Below are 19,970 nucleotides of genomic sequence, written 5' to 3' on the forward strand. Positions count from 1 at the left end.
AGGGGAAACAGAAGCATGGTGGTTTACTCACTGTTCCATTGCTGTGAAGAGACATCATGACCACGACAACTCACAAAAGAAAGCAGATAAATGGGACTGGCTTGCAGCTTCAGAGGTTTAGACCATGATTGTCATAGCAGAGAGCAGGGAAGCACAAAAGTCATTGGGGAGGAAACCGAGAGTTCCACATCTACATTCAGGCAGCAGGAAGAGAGAGAGAGAGAGAGCCACTGGGCTTGGCTACGGTTTCTGAAACCCCAAAGCCCACCTTCAGTGGCACACTTCCTCCAACAAGGCCTCACCTCCTGATCCTCTTAAATAGCGCCACTCCCTGATCACTAAGCATTCAAATCTATGAACATATGGAGACTGTTCTTATACAAACCAGCACTCACAAGGAACAGCATAAGTGCAGGATAATAATAATAATAATGTCTTATCATCATAGTTGTAAAGAGAATTCCCTTAGGAACTAAGTAACTTAATGCACAAAATCCTTTAATGCAAAAGTCACCAAAGTGATACAACAAAAGACTTGCCACTGGGGTGTTTTTGTCAAATGAGTCTGTGGAGCTTCGAGTCCAGGCAACAGGAACTATCACATTTTGTTTGTTGTTTTGCTATCAGACTTCCCAGGGTCTTTATGGCAGTAGACACTTAGAACATCTCTGTGGGAGGGGGCAGCTCTAGAACAGGAGACATTGTTGGCGATTATTTGAACTCCAAATTCTTCTCTTGAAGAATATCTTCTAGGGTGGTGGCACTGGGGCCACACTGAGGAGCTGTCTAGAGAGGTGTGCTTTGGGAATGAATGGGGCATGCCTGCGGTCTGGGCAGTGGATAGAGAGGTCCAGAGTCTGTGCACTCCAGGGTTCTGTTCAACACAGGTTCAACATGACACACGAGTAGAGACAGTCCTTAGATGCTGGGGACGGTTACCTTCCACAGGAGGAGACCATCTTCCCTTTTCCATCTGACGCCTGGTCATTGTGCTTGTTAGAGGTGTTAGTTTCTGCCATGGGTGGGATACTTTCTTGACTACACATACATAATAATCTCATCTAATTCTTTCCCCAAAGCCTCAAGACAGGTTGTTATCTTCATCTATCCAATGAGATTCAGAGATGATGTGACTAGATCAACTCCACAGAGTGAGAATCAGAGCCAAGGAACAGATCCGGTCCCCATTCTCGAGCTGAAGATTGTCCCTAGACTGGCAATCCAGAATCGGGGTCAGAATCTGAATTTTTTAAAATCTGATTTGCAACGGTGATGGCTACAGTTCTAAATATAGTGTATCTTCATATCAACAAGCTGTGTGAACTTACCTTGGGACACACATTCTGTATGGCAATCACTTTCTGGTACCTCAGTTTCCCTCTCTGTAAAACCCAGAGCAAAATGTGTGTCTTCCCCCGATAGCTAGTTCTGAAGCAGGGCTTTCTCAAAATGACGGCCATGGATCAAATGACATCAAAATCCATCCAAGGTGCTCACTATATACACAAACACACCAGACACATCATATACTGCACACACAGAGGGACACACTGACACACACACACATAGACACATATACGCACATAGAGGGACATACAGACACACACAAACACGCACAGAGAGAGGGACACACACAGACAGACACACATACACACAGAGGGACATATAGACACACACACAGAAGAAATACAGACACACACAGAGGGACACACAGACACACATAGAGACACACACACAGAGGGACATACAGACACACATAGAGACACACACACAGAGGAACATACAGACACACACACACAGAGACAGAAACACACAGACACACATACATAAACACACACACATACAGAGGGATACACACACACACACACACACACACACACACACACACACACTTCTTTTCTTTACCAATGGCAGGTCCAAGGCCAAAATGTGTTGAGAAAGATTAATAGCCTAACATTCAACGGCATTCATTGATAGAGGGTCTTCTCGAGCCCAGGCTGGCCTTGAGATCTTCCCAACCCTTTTGCCTGTATCACTCAGGCTTGGGGGACACAGGCAAATGCTGACCCCAGAAAAAAATGCCACCAACTATTTCCCAAGTGTAATTCATGTGTGGTGGGAAATTCATTTCTCTGCACCACTCCTCCCAGCCCTACTGGGCACCAAACATGCTAGAAAACACAGATTCTGCGGGGCACACTCTTGGTGACAGGCAGGGGCTGGGGCTTGAAGCTCGTGGGCAGCCACTATTGATTGAGGAAGAGCGTGCTAGGCTGAGAGGTGTGGGAGCTGGTGGGACCCGTCTCAACCCTGCTGGAAGTTTTCCTAAGGAGCACTCAGGAGATCCTTAAAATAGCATCCTTAATCCTTCTGATGAGGCCAAGGAAGGCCTCGGGGGATTCAGGCTTGGCTCCAGTGGAAACTGTGGGCTCTGCCATCTCCACTCTCCGCCCGGCTGAGGCCGGTCTGTTGATCTCCCGGCAGCAGGCTCAGAGCACCCAGATTAGACAGTGACTCATGGTTCCCTGCTGCAAGTAGCGTGTTTTGTTCCAGCGTGAAGCTCAGGTTGGCTGGGTCTGTGTGAAATTCTTCCCTGCCACCCAGACTCAGTCCCCTGCTTGTCAGGGGGTCCGAGCAGCGTCACCATCCAAGGCCAGCCACAAGTGCAACACCAGTGGAGATACATACACAGGCCGTGGGTCCCGACAAAGCAACTGTTGTTCTTCTTTTGCCTTTTTCAACCAAAGTCCACGGAGATCCTGACTCGGCCATCCTGAGGAAGGCAAGAAGAGACTCCCTATGCTTGCTGTTCCAAAACTCCTCAGCTGTCATCCTGGACGCAGATTGGGTGTTAAGGGAGTGGGGAGGGAGCCAGGGAAGGTCCACCCAGCTGGGTGCCCAAGTGAGATGCCATCCCCAGACTTACACATCAAACGGGACATTTATCAACTGGTCCCTCCAGCACCTTATGCGTTAGCCAGATGACTGCCTCTCTGGAGAAGTTGGGCTCCATGATGTCAGTATGCTCTCAGGCTGTGTCTGTCACAATGGGCCAAGGCTATTATGGGGCATGGAACAAGTGTTCAACAAGTAAGAACATAGTGGAGGAAGCTACCTAAAACCTTGTGGTTCAAAGACGGTTAGAAGGGAGGGACACCACTGTCCTGTCTCAGCTGTAGGGACAACCCCGAGATCACAGTAGGGGAGCTTCATCTGAGGGGTTCATAGCTCCAGGAAGCCAAGAGAAAGTCAAAAGTTTTCTCAAGTCCTGTCTCTAGAAGTTGTAGGATGCAAATACATTATGTTTAATTGGCCAAGAGAATTTAGATTAGGAATTGGGGAGGGGGATGGGAGGGACTTACCTTCCGCCCCTCAATCCTGCACCCTGAGCAATACCCTTCCTTCCCCAGGGACATGACTCCTCCAGGGAGAAGACACAGGAGTCTCTGTGAGCACCTTTAATGGACCACACCTACCTTTCAAGGTTGTTGAGAGGATTAAAAATGATAATTCACACCAAGTGCCTGGCGCAGTTTTGCACATTAGGGGAGCCATCCCTTCCCCTGCGTGGGTGCAGTTCTTTGGCAAGGAAAGGCTGTGCTGGGATTTAGCGGCTCTCTTCCTCCTAAGAGAAGTGGTCTTGGGCAGGATGCAACCTGTGCAGCTCTGCCTGATGCGTCCAAGTCCCAGTGTGTGAGACCCATTGTGAACCAGCCAAGCCCAGCTCTGCAGTGGGCATGGCCAACTAGAAACTGTCCTTCCCTGGCCTCTGCACTGTGGTGTCCGCTCCTCATCTCCTGCTATGACACACACTTCAAGGGACAGGCTCCTGGTTCCTACCTGCCTAAAGCTAAGAGGCCTTGCGTGATCCAAACTGAGTAAATCAGACCGTGGCTTCAAGGACTGGAACTGTGGCTCAGTCAGGGGAGTGCTTGTCTCCTGCGCACAAAGCCGTGGGTTCGATTCCCACATGGCATACACCAGTTGTGGTGGTGTACACCTGCAATCCCAGCACACAGGAGGTGGGGGCAGGAGGTTCAGAAGTTCAAGGTCATCCTCATAGTAGGTCTGAGGTCAGTCTGGCATACACAGAAATTATATATATATGCACACACACATATATGTATATATACATACCAAACGAAAATACAATAGATACTGAATCCTGAAGTCTTGAGTCTTTGGCAGAATAACTCCAGGGACAGCGTATTCTTTTCGAGCAACCCATAAGGCAGTTCTGGGAGGGATTATGCTGCAGTACTGTGTCCCTCAAGTGCTGTGTCCACAGCTCTGTGCTTCTCTCTACTCCATGCTAGCTGGGTCCCATTTCTTCTCCCTCCCTCATCTTCCCTTTAGAGTCCTTTGACAAACCTCCCACAAGCTGTGCAAAACCACTGTGGGCTTCCATATCTGCATGGTGGAGGACCCCAAACCAAGATCAAAAGACCCAGAGAGGCTCCGGGAAGGAACTGAGACATGGTGAACAAGGAATGATCTCCAGGGAGAGCCTGGAGAAGGTGATGTGGGGTACAGCCTCGTAGTGGATGAAGATAGCTGGGGTCAGTAATGTGTTGTTCCACAAAGCCCTGGGAGCCCACACTTCTCTCGTTCGTCTGAAGGATGGGGTTGGTGAGCAGGATCAGCAAATGTCCAGCCCACACCATCTTTCCCAGCTGACGCCCGGAGTCAAGCTGTAATCCCTTCAAAGAAGCTCTTAGGAGCAGCAGGAGGAGCCCAAGGTGCTTTTGACATGGGTAAGAAGAAAGAAGAAATTAAATTAAACACGCGCACGCACGTCCCCACGCCCCCAGCTCTGCCTATGGGGGAAGCACAGCCATTATTCCCTCCTCCCTAAATCCGCAGTGACTTGTGGTCTGGGGAGGGAGAGCAGTTATTTATGGGGGGGCATTATCATCCTCCACCTCCCAGGTAAGTCTCCCCCAGGCTGAGGGGGCCTTCTCTCCCAGCCGTGGAGTCGCCATGCCAAAGAAGGGACTTGCAGGAATGCAAGAGAAGAGAAGGAATCAGGTAGGTGGAGCGGGGAGCGGGTGAGGACTGGGGGAGCAGTGCTATTCTGGCTTTGAAGTCTCAGAGCTGGAAGCGGTCATAAATTTTCTGCTGTGAGAGATGAAGATTATAAAATACCACTCTTGACTGGGGGTGGGGGTGGGACTGCCTCATGTGGCATCCATTATCACCCGGGAAGTTCCTCCTGGGCCCCTGGCTTCCTTCAGCCTCCCTTAAGCCGCCCTGTATCTCTTGAACAAAGTATTGCTGTGCTTGGCAAGTGTCCCAGGAGAAAAGAAATGTACACGTGTATATCATATATTTAATATATTCATATACTATATATTTATATATATTAGATGTAGGCAGAGCCACTGGGTTGTAAGGAGGGCTGGAAGTTGAACGCAAGACTATGTAAATGCTCTACCACCAAGCAACATTTCTAGTCTTGTTGTAGGGAGCTGCTTGTTCATCCTGGCCGCTCAGAACTGAAATAATCACACACAGAAACTATATTAACTAAATCGGTGCTTGGCCCATTAGCTCTAGCTTTTTATTGGCTAACTCTTACATATTAATTTAACCCATTTCTATTAATCCGTGTATCATCACATGGCTGTGGCTTATTGGCTAAAATTCTGTTTGTCTCCAGCAAGGCTATGTGGCTTCTCTGTGACCCCGCCTCCTTTCTCCCAGCATTCAGCTTAGTTTTCCCCACCTAGCTCTGTTCCCCTATAGCTCTGCTATAGGCTGAAAGCAGTTCCTTTATTCATTAACCAATAAAAGCAACACATAGACAGCAGGACCTCCCAGGACATAGCCCTCAGTCTTTTGAAATAGGGTTTCACTATGCAATCCAGGCTGGTCTTAAAATTGTGATCTTCCTACCTCAGCCTCCCACATGCTGGGATTACAGGTGTGCACCACCACAACTGCCCAGAACAGCCTCAGTGGGCATCAGTGCCCACTTCTCACTGAGGACAATGCATGTCTAGGCTTGGGATCAACCCTGGGTGCCAGCCAGCTGTTCATCTTGGAGCCATAATTCTCAATGTCTCTGAATCTCTGGCATTGCATATTGGTCCAAATATTGTAAGGTTTAAGTCAAATAAAGGGTGAGTAAGAAAGAAGGGGGCTTGTATGCACGAAAACAACAGTGTATACAGTTGAACCCTTACCCACAGGGCACCCCACTTTATACTGGGACTCTTACTTGTCTAAACACAGCCCCCTAATGCAAGGGCTGCCAACCCTTCCTGGGGAACTCAGACAGGGGCCAAAGTTCAGGCTGTATCCATTGGTTCCAGTCCATATTCTGAAAGGAGGGGCCTCGCCACTGCCACCCTGCCAAGTGTTCCAGGGACTTCCCCCTCATGAAGCCACTGCCCTGAGAGATGGTGCTAGATGGGATTCTCTGGGGGAAACACAGTAGACGGAGTACATATACACCAGAAAAGAGATTCACAAGATTAGCTTACAGCATACAGGTTGAGGAGTCTAAAAATGGCTGTTGGGGTGCTGGAGAAGCTGAGAATGCAGTGGCTTCTCCAAGCATGAAGCCAGAGGACTCATCAGCTCACATCTGGTGTTGAAGGTCCAGAAGATCCCTGGAGAGTAGTTAACCTTCAGTTCACAATCAGAAGTCAAAAGAAGCTAGGTTGTGATGTTAGTAAAGGATGGCTGTAGCAGAAGAAACAGAATGGATGCACTCATCAACAACATTGAAAGCAGACAGGCAAAACCCCCTGCTTTCCACCCCCCTCCTCCACACACACCTCAGTGTGTCTGGAAAGAGCCATGCGTTCTGAGGCAGAGTCGTCTATCCTAGGTAATCCTTTCTGAAAACATCTTCATGGACCTGTGCACGACATCAACCACCACAGCGCTCATTAGCATATAGGATGCCCGCCCTAGCTGTTAGTGTTGTCTGGAGACCTCTCCCTTCTCTGCAGCATCCTTTGAGATGTGGCTTAGCTTTTTTGCCCAGTTGCTGGGATAAAATACTGTCAACTTCAAGAAACTTCAAGTTTAGAAGTTATGGTGCCCTGAGTTCAAGTTCTATTATTTATGATCTGTGCGTACTTGGGTAAACTGCAGGGACTTGCGGGGGGCTAATGAGCTTATCGGGGCTCCTATGTATGGATGAGGAGCTACCTAGAGGAGCACGGAAGACCGCAAGGCAGTTTCATCATGAGAAAGTTCACCCAGCCTGGGCCATGACTCTTGAAAACTACATCCCTGGAGCTCCCACCAAACACAGGCAGCAGACAGGATGCTTTCTCCAGCCTTGTGAGCTTCAGTTCATGAATGCTCCCCTACCTCTCCCTCCCTCTCCCCATCCTTCCTCCCCCCCCCATGTCCCTGTTCCTCACCCCTCCTCCACCTCTCTCTCTCCCTCTATCTCTCACCCCTTCCTCTTCCTGGACATCTTGATGTGAGCCATTCAGCCCCACCAGCCCTCCCCACCATGATGAACGGGGTTGTCTGAAACACAGAGCCCAAATAAGCCCCTGTCCCTGAAGCCACCCTATCAGGTCCAACGTCACAAGAGAATTCTAGCACAAGGGTTGACAGTAACCCTCGAAAACCACATTCTGTACTGTGAGGAGAGGCTGTCATTCTCTGCCTCTCTGCCTGTCGCTTGGACAAATTTAAGTTGAGAAAGTTTCAGTCACTTGTCTGAGGGCTTTGGTCGGTTATGGGAATAGTCAGTCTTCCCCTGCCTGCCTACTATTTGCCTGGGACATGGTAATACCACTCAACATGTGTTTTCCCTTCCTTCTGCAAGGCTTCCTCGCCCACAACTCCTCTACAAGGGAGAAAGAATTACTAAGACAATGCAGTTCTTGGTGCCTACAGTGGAGAACCACAGAGTGCTTGGAGAAATCCTGAGTTCAAACCCTACTACATGTGAGCTGTGGGATCCTAGGCAACTCACTTAACCTCTCTGAGACCTGTTCTCTAGCATGAGGGACTAGGTTGTCTTGGACGTTCACACGCTAAACAACCCTGCTTCTGCCTCTGAGGGCCTGACACTGCTAGGAAACACCCAGAAAGTGGCACCAGTCCAGTGAGGACCCGCTAATGGAGACAGGGTGGTCTCTTCCCCTCCCTCCGTGCCTTTGGTCGATACGCATTGATCCCGGCTCAGCTGAGCAAGGGCTGTCTTTCAAAGTTTATTCTGGTGTCAATTTTTATAGTTCTTCCCCACAGATCAATAGCATGCAAAAACATTAAGGCAAACTTTGCAAAGCTGATGGTTCAATAAGAGTTTATGAATGGCTTCGGCCCCTGCTCTGAGCATTGGGAGAAAGCGCTGCCTTTACTCCGAGGAGCGAGAGAAAGACTTCAATGCAGCTGCTCTTTCATCCCTGGGAGGCAGGCAGGAAGGCTGGCCCAGAAGCTCCCTTTATTTTTCACAGCTGAGGAAGTGGTCACGGATTGAGCCATGATTCAAAATAAGCATGTGTTTAAATATGGGTCCATATGGACATGAGCAGAGCTAGGCCTACTCTGCCTCCTGGGCATTCACCGAGCATCCATCCCAAACACCTGGAGATATCACCATCTCCTCGGGGTACCACATACCCACCAGGAGGGGAAAAACTCACTGAGGGAAAATCAACTGTCTCCGTGCTTCACAGCAAAAGAAAGTCCACAGGATCAGAGAAGAGAAGTGAAGACATTCCTTCAGGGATAGTTAAGGATGTTCAGGCGTGTGGCTCAGTGGGTAGAGCACTCACCTGGTATGCACAAAGCCCTGGGTTCTATTCCCAGGACCACTAACCTGGGTATGGCGGTGCACACCTGTGGTCTTGATACTTAGAACATAGAGGCAGAAGGATGAGATGTTCAAAGTCATTCTTGGCTTACATAGTACATTCTAGCTTACCTGGGACACATGAAACACTGTCTTTAAAATAAACCAAAAATAAAATAAAATAAAATGGGAAATATCAGCTATAGCCACTAAGGGGGAATGGTTTCCTTCCATAGTCATCTACTTGGCAGAAATGGAAAATGCCCTGTAAAAGTAGGGATGAGCTACAGGGTCTGCATCGGGCTCTTGTAGCAGATGAGCCAAGGCATTTCAACCAGGTTTGAGAGTGGCTTAGACTGTCAGTGTGGTGGTTTCAATAAGAAGGGCCCCCAGAGGGTCATAGATTTGAATGCTTGGTTATGGGGGAGTGGCACTGTTTGAGAAGGATCAGGAGGTGTGGCCTTGTTGAGGAAGTGTGTCATTGGGGGGTGGGCCCTGAGGTTTCAGAAGCCCCTGCCAGGCTCTGCCCCCCCCCCTCCCTTCAGATCAGGATGAGTTCTCAGCTGCTGCTCCAACACTACACTTGCCTGCTGCCAGGCTCCACCATGATGATAAGGACGAAGCCTCTGAAACTGTAAGCCAGCCCCTAATTAAATGCTCCCTTTTCTAAGAATGGCCTTGGTCATGGTGTCTCTTCACAGCGATAGAACACTGTCTAAGACAACCAGGAAAGTCTAACAAGCACACCTGCTACTGTGCACAGACACATCGGTCTTGTACACATGTCCCAACTGTGTGAATCAGTGGATTCACCCAAGTGTTGTTTAGATAACAGGTAACTTGAAAAGAACATGACCATCCATGTTGGCCGTAATTTAACCAGAAGTGGCAGATTAATGATTCCAGAGGAAGAATTGAATATATGTGCCAATGAGGTGGCTTAGAATAATACTAGAAAGTGGAGGCTGGCTCATGACAGTCATTGCTCTGGGGTGACACTGGGAAATGCCACAACACAGAAAGGAGGAGATGAAATTTAAACACGTCAAAAGGGACAATAACTGTGAGCGCTTCTATCCTATGTCCCAGGTCCCACACGGAGGAAGGAAACCTGTGGGGAGGAAGGGTTGACCCGGAGCTTACATGTTAGTGGTGATGTGGTTCTGAGAGAAGAACAAGAGGCATCGAGGGGAAGGGCAAAGGACCGAAGCCAGCCCTGTGGAGTCACTGCTGGACCCTCTGTGCCCAGGATGTCTGTTGAGTGAAGGGATGACAGACTCCGAGGTCCAGCTTTGGGCATGTGCCACCCTTATATGCTCCTCGATAATTTTATTGGTTTGCAGTATTTCATTGGATAAAGGAAGGAGGGAGGGAGCCAGACAGCCTGGCTTCCAGTCCTTGCTCTATTCATGATTGTGACCTTTTTCTGAGTCTCTATTATTTTTTACTAGACTGTTACAGGTCCAGTATGTTCTTTTACAAGAACTCAATAGCTGTGGGGAGTGACCTGGGGAGATGGCTCAGTGGGCAAAGTGCTTGAAGTCCAGCTACGAGGACTGGAGTTCAGATCCTCAAACCCCAAGCAAATGCAAGATAGGTGTGGTTACCCACCTGTAATTCAAGTTCCTGAAGGCAAAGACAGGCGACCCCCAGAGCAGGCTAGGCAATGAGACTAGCCATATCAGTGAGCTCGGGATTTGACTGAGAGACTCTGCCTCAAAGAATAATGTGGAAGAGTGATTGGTGATAACTATTGACACCAGCTTTGGCCCTACACACACACACACACACACACACACACACACACACGCAGATGGGCACCCCATCACACACATATGTGTACCAACATATCACACACATACACAATTGTCACACATCCAGGAAAGGGAAGAAGGTTGAGGGTGGGGCTGATGAATACTCGTGAATCAGACAGAGGGACAATGACACTGCATGTTTAAGTTCCAATTATCAGCCCCCTACCCTGTCTTATTGCCATTACTCCAATGTCCACTTGCCTCGGAGCCTCTGAGAGGCCCGGACATCAGCATCACATCACTCTGATGGTCAGTGGAGATGGGCGATAGCCACTGTCTCTGTCGCCTTGCCTACCTAGGAAGACAATGCGTCTTTGCACTCATGTCTGTGTCCAGAGTATGTGGGTCACAGTAGGTGACAGAGTAGACATTTGTCCCCCTGGAGAATGAGAATACAGACACAAGCAGCCATCAGGGTGGCCCCAGGAAGTAAACCTCTCTATGCTTCCCAATTGACAGGAAGTGCAGCCCAGGAGCCAAGAGCAGTCAAATGCATGCTTTGAGAGGGGCCTGGGAATGTGGCGAAGGAGAAGGCACATACAACCACCATGTAGGAAAGCTGTGATTCTGCTCTTGTCGGGCTAGCCTGTGCCAAGTTCTAGTCAAGGGAATTCACATTCAATGTGCTTCATTCTTGGGGCCTCATACTCTCGTGAGAAAGAAAAGACCATTCAGCACAGTTTAACGTGAGGGATGGTTAGTGAGTCCACAACCTCTCTGTTTGTATGAGGCCATTTTCTACTCGTGTGTGTGTGTGTGTGTGTGGCCACCAGACAGCGAGAACTACTATCTGCCCACAGTGTGTGTGTGTGTGTGTGTGTGTGTGTGTGTGCACGCATGTATGCGTGCATGCAGTGAGCCCAAGACAGAAAAACGGGATGGGTCTGCATCCTGACTACGCAGGGAGACACACTGGGTAACTGAACTCAGTGTTTACCCTGTGTCCTCTGAAATGATTGCTCTGGTATCTTCCAGCAGGATCAAGAAAATGCCAGCATCTGGTGAGTGGTGGCGCACATTTTCAATCCCTGCACTCTGGAGGCAGAGGCAGGCAGATCTCTGTGAGTTTGAGGCCACCCTGGCCTACAAGAGCTCCAGGATAGGCTCCAAAGCTACACAGAGAAACCTTGTCTCAAAAAAAAAACCAAAAAAATAAAAATAAATAGAAAGAAAGAAAGGGAGGGAGAGAGAGAGAAAAGAGAGAGAACTAAAGAAAGAAAATAAATGCCTGCATGGGTGCATTGAGAATGGGAATAAGAGGCCTAGGAGAAAATCCCAGAGAAGACAATGAAACCCTTCCTTCTTCTATCTTCGACCACCTTAATGGAGACTGAAAAATGTCAATGTGGTTCACTGCAGCTGAGACTGAGAGCCTAGGTCACTTTGGGAAATTCTTATCCTGTGTATTTAAAGAGTGTTTCCTCCCTCCCTCCCTCCCTCCCTCCTTCCTTCCTTCCTTCATTTCTCCCTCCCTCCCTTCCTTCCTCCCTCTCCCCTTCCTTCCTTCCTTCCTTCCTTCCTTCCTCCCTTCCTTTCTTCCTCCCTTCCTTCCTTCCTTCCCTCCCTCCCTCCCTTTTTCCCTCCCTCCCTCTCTCCCTTCCTTCCTTTCTCCCTTCCTTCCTTCCTTCCTTCCTTCCTTCCTTCTCTCCCTCCCTCCCTCCCTCTCTTCCTCCCTCCCTTCCTTTCTTACTTTCCTTCTTTCTTTTTTGTTTCTTTTTTCATTTTTTCCTCTGTGTAAGTGATAAATGTGTGAATATGTGTACATATATGTGTGGTTTATGTGCATCTGTGTTCACATGTGTATATGTATGTGTTACAGAAGCTCGAAGTAGAAACTGTATGTCCTCCCCCATCTCTTTCCTCCTCACTTTTTGACGTAGCGTCTCCCACTGAATGTGGAGCTCAAGACTGGGCTAGACCGACTGTCCAGTGAGGCTGGAGAGAGCCTTCTGTCTCCGTCCATCCCTCTCCTCTGTGCTGGGATGACAGGTGCACAGCATCACACCTACCTTTGACTTTTTGAAAGAGTTCAGTAGACGGAACTCAGGTGAGCACCTTACAGAGCCAGCTCATCTTCCTGCCCCCTTTTTATTTCATTTATAAATTTTAAATAACATTTTATTAATTCTTTGAGAATTTTATACAGTGTATTTTGATCATATTCTTCCTTCCCTCAACTCCTCATAGATCCATTCCACCTCTGAAACCATTCCATGTTGTGTCCTCTTAATAAAAAGAAATACCGCCAATGGCATCCAATTTGTGCTGCCTGAATATTCTTGTATGTGCTGCCTATCCAGCATGATTGGAGAGGGCATGACTGACCTATCCAGGAACACACAGGCTCTCCATCCACTGGCAAATAGCCTTTAAGACAAAATCTCACTCTGGACCGTGCTTGGCACGAACTCATAGCAATCCTCCTGCTTCAGACTCCTGGGCACTGTACAGACATGAACCAGCACACCAGCTGTAGTTTGCTTTTGTGTAATATGTCAGAATGATATGTGCTGAAGATCGGTGCCCGAATGAACCTAAGGGAGTTCATTCTAAGTACTACATGATGTCAGAATGAGGGAAGTGGGAGCCAAGGTTGATTGACAGGCCGCCTCTTGCCCCTCAGTGGGATAGAAAGTCACTGTGAGAGCCCTTGCCAGTGGTCTCTTAGCATCAGCAAACTCAGGTAGTTTACGGTGGCCTGAAGGAGCTCCTGGTCCTGCTTGTTTGTGTGTTGACTGCCAGCGTCTCTGCACAGAAACAGTAATTGCTGCAATTCCATTTTATTGAGCAGTTACAGTACTGCCTGTCAGCAGCCCAGCTGGTCTCTGTTCTCTGGGAGATCAGCATAAAAACAAGGGAAAGAGACTGAACTGTGGGCAGAGGTGTGAACAGGGATTAGTGTGAGGACAAAGGAGAGAACTTTCTGTGCAGGAGAGGAAACCTAACAGGGCAGGTGAGATCTTGGCTGCCACTAAAACATTTCCCTGTGACACTGGTGAGGTTGACCAGATGCTGGCGAGCCTCAGCCCTCATCAAGGGTCTCTGGGATACCCAGGGAGGATCAAGGGCTGTGTCATGATAGACCTGTGTGCCCTGGAAAACTCTAAGCAGAAAGTCCAGCAGTAACTTTGGTTAGGATAGGTAAATTCCAGAAACTTATAAGCTGAGCCAAGCAAAGTGGGGAATTCCTGAGCCCACACCCAAATGGGAGAAGTGTTCAGAGGGCATAGCAGAGCTATAGTGCATGCTTGCCAGGGATAGAAGCTTCTGGTGTGTTCAGATGGTGTGTGTGTTCGTGTGTGTGCATGCGTGTGCGCCTGTGGGCATGCATGGATACTGGTGCTTGTCATTCAGCTCTATATGTGAGGTCTGAATATATGTGACTTTCTTTTTCTTAGTCCTGTGTGTGCAGGTTTACAGACCCATGTGTGTTCACGGACACGTGGAGGCCGGATGTTGTCAAGGGATGTCTTTCTCTAACATTCTCCAACTTAGTTTCCAAGACGGGGTCTCTCTGGATCCATAGCTTACCGGCTCGCCTAGGTTAGCTGGGTGTGAAGCTCCAGGGTCTCCACATCCCCAGTGCTCTAGACAGGCCTGTGGACAAACACTGTGGACGTAAAATGGTTTATGTCCCCATTGTGGTTCTGGAACATTCAGAGATGTACTTAAAACTGTGTGTGAACAGTAACTTAAAAGGAGGGAATCAGTATTGTGATGGGCTGAGCATGATGAGGGGTCCTACGAGGGGGTGGGTCCTGGGCATCCACTCTGAGGAGGTGCCCTGGGTACCATTTATTGAGAGCAAGAAGAAATTCTCTGGTTCCCGTTCCCCTCCCAGAACCAAGCCTAGGACTCCAGGTTTCCCAGCTCCATTATAGTCCAAGATGGCTTGGACCGTATTCCCTGGGATCTTATCCCCTCCCATAATCCTTCCCTGCACCTCTCATCCTTGTGTTCACTGGCCCTGGCCAAGGACCTCCCAGAATTGCTGTCCCTAGTAAATATTTCAGCACTCTTGGAGATCAATGATGTATCATGGATGGGAAATTGGATGTAAATCATCCTGGCCTCCCTGTCACCCCAGAAATCAATGTTCACACATTAGGGCTGTGTGCTACTGAGGAGGTTCGGATGGAAGGCGCTTGGAGTCAAGGCGCCATACCTGAGTCCTGCTGTCTGTCCTTCCTGGGAGGATGGGTCTGAAGGGCAGCTGCCTGAGGAGGACTGAGGCTTCTAGGAGCCCTGCTGAAGAGAGCACTAGAAGCAGAACCTTCCAGGGACAGCCAGCTCTGTTCTCACCTGAGTCCTTGGATGTCTTCAGGGGATGCAGGCAAACCTCGAGCATCAGAGTTCTGCTTCCTCTCTAACGGTCGTACGCTCCCCAGCTGGGGACACTTTTCTGAGGGGTTGCTGAATCTTTTGGGCATGGTGAGGCGTCTAGCTGCCAGATGTAGGGCCATTTCATGGGTCATAGCACCAGCATGTCCTAGCCTGAGGTACGTTTCTATTCTGCGGAGACTGAGGAGTCCTGGCCACACACTCTGGCGACTTTCAAATTTGCCGTGTGTGAAGAATAAAACCTTCGCAGACCGGGAGCCCAGACAAACCCTCCCCTCCTTTAGGCTTCTTCTGTCAAATTTTCTGTCACAGGAAATAGAAAAGTCACTCGTGTTAGTACCTGACACCACCTGGGTGTTGAAAGCCATTTACATAAACACACCCTTTGACCCCTGAATTCTTCCTCTCGGCTCGCACTAAGAGGCATGTAGGTTATAGTTTTGTTTGCAATGCACGTAAATGATCTAAATAGTCCAGAGAGGGCTATGGGTCAGATTATCTATGTGTTGCCTAGGAAATGAAACACCAAGTGGCTGCGGTCAGCTATCTGCAGACAGGGCGGCTCATTAAATACAATAAAAAGACTTACGAAACAGTATCCACCGGATGGTCCTACTGCAGGGAATGTGGCACTTGGCTAGGCTTACGACCCCTCTTAGAAAGCTTAGGAACATATTCAAACATTCGCTCATTTGTAGTTTATGTAATAGATCCATTATTTCCTCATTTGTGTACGTAGACTAATCTATATTATATACAGGCATAATTTTAGTCCTTGAATTTGTTTTGCAACAAGGTCTCTCTATGTAGCCCTGATTATCCTGGAGCTCACCATGTAGACCAGGCTGGCCTCAAACTCACAGAGCTCCGCCTGCCTCTGGCTCCCGAGCTTCAGATTAAAAGTGTGAGTTACCATGGCCAGCCGTGCCTTGGTTTACCTGTAAAAAGTTTTCAGAGGTGAGTGACTAATGCTGACACCATCCTTCATTTTGTATATTTGAATTGGACACGGCTGGGAAGCACGGGCACTGTGTTAACAATGGTTACCCGTGGTAGGTTCACTCCTCTGTGTTTTTTACAGTATACGATATTGCACAGATATTACCTATGGTCTATCTCTCTTATGCCTTCATAGTTATGTTACTGTGTATAATATGTCAAACATATGTTTGTTGGATCTCCCGCTCTCTAGCTGTGGTTTCCACATGTAACATATATATGTTCCTTGCTGTTTGATTTGTCCTTTGGGACACAATGTCTCACTGTATAGCCCAGGCTGTATTTCAATGCCTGGTCGTCCTGCCTCAGCCTCTTATGTGCTGGGCTCACAGGCCTGTGCTACTGTGACTATCTTGTTCCTGGCTTTATGCAATGACCTATTATCACTGACAAACCTGGAAGGCCAAATTTAAAGATTTTTTTCTAGATCACAGCGAAAAGACACATAAATATGGGGGTCACCATGGAAAGGTAGACATGGTGAGGTCACCAGTGCACCCGCAGAGACAGTTGCCCACAGCAGATCAAGAAAATCACGTGTTACAAGGACACATTGACATACAACTGCACCCTTGAGCAGTGTGACCTATCTACATGTACACTCCTAAGACCTCTATGCTACCCCACTTAAAGCCCCTACGTTTTGATCCCAAGGCCCCTGTGTCCTGATCCCGAGGCCCCCTGTCCTGTGTTAGCGTTCTCCCATCGTGTCCTGTGATCCCCCCCCACACACCATGTCCTAATCACAAGGCCGCCTCCCCACGTGTCCAGATCGTGAAGCTCCTACCTCTTACTGCTATGGCCCCTGCCCCTGTTCCTGCGACGTCAGGATCTAGCATGCCACCTCTCTGTGCAGACACTAGACGTGGTGGGAATTTGCAATAAGTTGGCAAAGAAAGCCCAGCTCTTGGTGGGCACCACCCCAATGACATCAATGGCAATGTAGTCAGGGATACCTTCTGCCAGTCGTGAGGGCTCTCTGTGAACAGCCCGGGCACACTCCAGCTTACACATGCCCGGGGCCTGGGCCCAGGGCAGCCTGTTTGGTTTCCTGCCTTACGAGAGGACTGGGAAGCCCTGGGGCAGGAAGGGGGGTCAGCTCTCTGGACTTCTTATTTGTTAAAAGCTACCCGTTCCCACAAATCCCAAAATAGAGTCCCTGGCAGAGATGTGGACTCTGAAACACAGAGACAGCTGTGAAGAAATTTAGTGGGGGGCAGGGGAGAGGAGGAGGCCCAGAGGGTCTGGCTGGAGCTTCAGTGGGATTTCTGGGGCCCGTAGGCATAGAGGAGTGTTCTCAGGTCCCTATCCCCTTGTCTCTGCAAGCACACCCTGATGTATCCACATTTGAGAATGGTCACACTGCTCAGAACATTCCAGAGACGCAGGGTGTTTCTTCCCATGGGACAAGGCTCTTCCTTCCCAGTCTCTGAAAGTTCTTCTGAGTCTAGCTTGAAGTCTCCATGAAGCAGTGTTTTCCCTCCAAGGCCACTCAGCCTCTGGGAGCCTGAGGACACAAGTTCACACTGTCTCCAGCTGATCTGTTCTGAACAGCTTCTCAAGGTTCATTTTCCAAACAGCCTCCCTGTTGAGGGGGCTGTGATGAGCACAGGAACCAACCAGACACTCCTTGTTTCACCCATGTGACAGACGGCAGCTCAGAAAGCGCCAAGTGCCAGGTCCTAGACAGGCGAGTTACCACGCGGCTAGGGACTGGCAAGAGAGCTCAGCAGATAAATAGGCTTGGGACCAAGACAGACAACCTGAATTCAATCCCCAGGACCTGCTTAACAGAAAGTGAGAACTGACTGCCGCAAGGACCTTCACACACACACACACACACACACACACACACACACACACACACACACACACCACTTAATAAATAAATGAATATAGTTTAAGAGTACTGGCTCAGAATCTCACTCACAATGAGCAGATCCATTAGGTCTCAAGGAAAAAGCAAGTGACAGAAAAGGAGGAGTCAGGAAAGAGCCTGTCTTATAGGCACAGGGACTGAGTTCAAGCCCCCAGAGCTCATGGGGAAAACAAACAAACGAAATCAGGCAGTGGGACTCTTGCCATCCCAACACCAGGGAGGAGGAGCTGGGCAGATCTCTGGTAAGCTCCAGGCCAGTGAGAGATCCTGAACCCCACCCTCAAGACTCAAGGTGGAGGGCTCTAAGAAGTGACATCATAGGCTATCCTCTGCCTCCAATGTCTGTGAATACAGGAGACGTATAAACACACACACACACACACACACACACACAAGAAAGAAGTAAACTAGAGCTGGAGTCAGCCTGATTGTGGGTGTCACGATCACTAGATGGCCCAGAAAAACAAAACAAAGCAAAGCAAGAAAACAGACCAGAGGGAATTGAACCAAAACAGTGTACAGAGGTCAAAGCCCAGAGCATAGGGCCTTCTTCACAGACAGCATCCCAGCTCCACTCCCAGCATCCCACACTCCCCCAGCATCCCAGCTCCACCCCCAGCATCCCAGCTCCACCCCCAGCATCCCAGACTCCAGCCCCAGCATCCCATACTCCACCCCAGCATCCCAGACTCCAGTCCCAGCATCCCACACTCCACTCCCAGCATCCCACACTCCATCCCTAGCATCCCACACTCCACCCCCAGCATCCCACACTCCACTCCCAGCATCCCACACTCCATCCCCAGCATCCCACACTCCACCCCCAGCATCCCACACTCCACCCCAGCATCTCACACTCCACTTCCAGACTCCACCCCCAGCATCCCAGACTCCAGTCCCAGCATCCCACACTCCACCCCTAGCATCCCAGACTCCAGTCCCAGCATCCCACACTCCACCCCAGCATCCCAGACTCCAGTCCCAGCATCCCACACTCCACTCCCAGCATCCCACACTCTATCCCCAGCATCCCACACTCTACCAGCATCCCACACTCCACTCCCAGCATCCCACACTCCATCCCCAGCATCCCACACTCCACCCCCAGCATCCCACACTCCATCCCCAGCACTCCACACTCCACCCCCAGCATCCCACACTCCACCCCAGCATCCCACACTCCACTCCCAGCTGCCACAAGCAGCCCCATTTTTCCAGGTGAGAAAGCACGGCCAAGAGGACACCTCAGGTAGCTAGTGAGGTTGAACATAACTCATTCACCTCTCGCTCCATAGTGTTCCCAGGTACTGATTGTCTTCCACAAGAGGAAAGTCTAGGAGGGGGACCAACCAGCTGGAGGCTCAGATGGTAAAGGCCCTCAGTGGGGTGCTGAATGGAGGAGGATGGGGAAATGTGTGACGAGCGCTGGTGGATGCCAGCCTCTCTGCCTCAGATATAGGAAAACTGGACCAGAACCTCATCAATGTTCATAGCCTTCTAAGGAAAGAGGGCTTAATAAATGCTGGGTTTGGCTATGACCAGAGAAGGAGAGTGCCTCACCTGCAGCTGCACAGCCAGTGACTGGCAGAGACACCCAAGTCTGTCCTTCTCCTTCTTCTTCTTCTTCTTCTTCTTCTTCTTCTTCTTCTTCTTCTTCTTCTTCTTCTTCTTCTTCTTCTTCTTCTTCTCCTCCTCCTCCTCCTCCTCCTCCTCCTCCTCCTCCTCCTCCTCCTTCTTTTTCTTCTTCTTCTTCTTTTCCTCCTCCTCCTCCTCCTCCTCCTCCTCCTCCTCCTCCTCCTCCTCCTTCTTTTTCTTCTTCTTCTTCTTTTCCTCCTCCTCCTCCTCCTCCTCCTCCTCCTCCTCCTCCTCTTCCTTCTCCTCTTCCTTCTCCTCCTTCCTCTTCCTTCTCCTTCTCCTCTTCCTTCTCCTCCTTCTTCCTTCCTTCCCTCTTTCCTTTCTTTCTTTTTTTTTTCAAAGCCTAGCTGAGGACATAGAGTTGCCTTTGCTTGGGATGGGGGGGGGGGGTGCCTTCTCTTTCCCTCTGGCTTTGTGCTCAGGAAGTTGCCTCCCTCCTCAGGGCTGGGAAGCCTTCTGTCGCTCTGTTCCCAGCCAGGGAACACTCTGTCTTTAGCCCTAGTTTTGAGCAGGGCCAAACTTTTGCAGAGGAGCA

General features: G+C 49.5%; 1 long non-coding RNA gene across 2 annotated transcripts; it reads right to left on the reverse strand.

Moving 5' to 3' along the window:
• Positions 1 to 550: 550 nt before the first annotated feature.
• Positions 551 to 19,406, reverse strand: LOC142840934 (uncharacterized). 2 transcript variants are annotated; one of them, XR_012908984.1, is made up of 3 exons: positions 19,361 to 19,406; positions 2,689 to 2,773; positions 551 to 1,213 (listed from the first exon to the last, which is right to left on the reverse strand). It is a non-coding gene; the product is annotated as an uncharacterized LOC142840934 (long non-coding RNA). The 2 variants fall into 2 exon arrangements; XR_012908986.1 differs by lacking the exon at positions 19,361 to 19,406 and adding an exon at positions 2,927 to 3,012.
• Positions 19,407 to 19,970: the final 564 nt, after the last annotated feature.

Source organism: Microtus pennsylvanicus, chromosome 1, assembly GCF_037038515.1.
Source record: "Microtus pennsylvanicus isolate mMicPen1 chromosome 1, mMicPen1.hap1, whole genome shotgun sequence".
Taxonomy (NCBI): domain Eukaryota; kingdom Metazoa; phylum Chordata; class Mammalia; order Rodentia; family Cricetidae; genus Microtus; species Microtus pennsylvanicus.